The sequence below is a fragment of the Nicrophorus vespilloides genome, unplaced genomic scaffold (assembly GCF_001412225.1).
Source record: "Nicrophorus vespilloides isolate i.1.1-1 unplaced genomic scaffold, Nicve_v1.0, whole genome shotgun sequence".
In the NCBI taxonomy this organism is placed as follows: Eukaryota; Metazoa; Arthropoda; class Insecta; order Coleoptera; family Silphidae; genus Nicrophorus; species Nicrophorus vespilloides.
In genome coordinates this window covers 19,116-21,472 of record NW_017099740.1, presented here as the reverse complement: position 1 = coordinate 21,472, position 2,357 = coordinate 19,116, and positions in this window count along the sequence as shown.

Genomic DNA, 2,357 nt, shown 5'->3' with positions numbered 1-2,357 from the left:
TAATGATAACGAGGTGGATCGATTCGTTCGGCCAGCGATTGTTGTATGAGCGATTTCACGAAGATGAAACTGTTTTGTGATTATGATAAGATATATATTAGTTTACGTTTTCAATTCGATGTTGTCGATGATGACTAAATTAAAGTAGAGAGAGAGAGATTTGGATGGGTTGGATCGATGGGGATGGAGTTGTAGCAAATTGGTGAACGCCATAAACGCTGCGCTCCGGTGTAAATAGTGTTAAGGCCTTTTGTGCAATTTGCAATGTTAATCCGTTTTATGTCCCAAAACGCCCCTCTTAATACAGAATGAAAGGTAATTACATGTCGCATTATATAACAAAATAACTATGCATATAACTACGTGATGCAATGCGATGGGAAAACGGCGCAGTGTGATTTAATTGAATGCCGCTCCGATTTTGTGCGCTGCAATCGCAAACATGCACACGCTTTACATTACGCATGCACACACATATACTTGCAAATATACTCGTTTGCAGTTTGCAGAAGAGAAAACTCGAGAACCCCTCGAGCTTCGGTCTGAAATTAAACTAAAAAACCGACCTCCACATAAAGTTACACTCCAGAAAACTGGACTCTCTTTTCCTGCAAAGCGCACACATCGTATTTACGAAATACAGCTCCGAGCAATTCTCCATTGCCCTCATTAAAATTTTAAGCAAACAAACTAAAAAAGAAAAAACTAGTAACTAAATAAATAATGCAGCTTCACGAATTTCATTACAAAAATTTATAAATATTATTAATAATTCCATCCATTTGTAACGTTCGTGAATGAATTTAGTTATTTATTAACGAATTTAATATTGATACTTGATTAAAACGCGTTTCTAATTGCTTTACTTTTTGTTGTTGTTGCTGCTACTTGTATTTGATTTGCAATTAAAAGTAGTCGCTCGTTTTCGTGACGGGGGAGCCTTTCGTCTCTCCTTGTTTTATTTTATATTTTTTTTTGTATTTCGTTTTTTTTTTGTTCATTCGCGAAACTTAAAAGTAATTACCGAAGTTTAATCAACATCTGGGATTGCGCGCGCTCTGGACGTGATTGATTATAAACGAAAATGAGAAAATTTCCAATCCGCCTCGCGACAGACTTTAAGCATTCATCTACCCACATGCTGCTTATATATATAAACTGTAAATGTTCGTTATAAGCGATCCAAGAAGAATTTACTTACTTTAATTTATTTCTTTAAAAAAAAAAATTTTTTTTGGAGATTCCATAGTATCAGTTCTATAGTTCAGATTTAGAAGTACTTTTTAAATCTCAATTGTTATTATAGTTATTATTGATCACGTCAAAAACCCACATAATTTTTCTGTTGGGTTTCGGTTTATTACTAATTTTATTACATGATTGTCACAGTTAATAACTTTGTTTAAAGTAGACACGTGCATTACCTATTAGATGTAAGTTGTTGCAGAGACTTTAATCTTGGAAGTGAGTGCGATTCGGATGTGGTATTCGAGAAGGAGGCTTAGGATCAATAGTGCAAGGAATTAATTTTTATTTCTCAAAAAAAAAATAATTTTTGGAGATTCCATAGTATCAGTTTTATAGTTTAGATTTAGAAGTACTTTTTAAATCTCAATTGTTATTATAGTTATTATTGATCACGTCAAAAAAATAAATAATTTTTTTGTTGGGTTTCGGTTTATTACTAATTTCATTACATGATTGTCACAGTTAATAACTTTGTTTAAAGTAGACACGTGTATTACCTATTAGATGCAAGTTGTTGCAGAGACTTTAATCTTGGAAGTGAGTGCGATTCGGATGTGGTACTCGAGAAGGAGACTTAGGATCAATAGTGCAAGGAATTAATTTTTATTTCTCAAAAAAATAATTTTTGGAGATTCCATAGTATCAATTCTATAGTTCAGATTTAGAAGTACTTTGTAAATCTCAATAGTTATTATAATTATTAATGATCACATCTAAAAAACTACATAATTTTTCTGTTGGGTTTCGGTTTATTACTAATTTTATTACATGATTGTCACAGTTAATAACTTTGTTTAAAGTAGACACGTGTATTACCTATTAGATGTATGTTGTTGCAGAGACTTTAATCTTGGAAGTGAGTGCGATTCGGATGTGGTACTCGAGAATGAGACTTAGGATCAATAGTGCAAGGAATTAATTTTTATTTCTCAAAAAAAAATAATTTTTGGAGATTCCATAGTATCAGTTCTATAGATTTAGAAGTACATTTTAAATCTCAATAGTTATTATAGTTATTATTGATCACGTCAAAAAACTACATAATTTTTCTGTTGGGTTTCGGTTTATTACTATCCGAATCGCACTCACTTCCAAGATTAAAGTCTCTG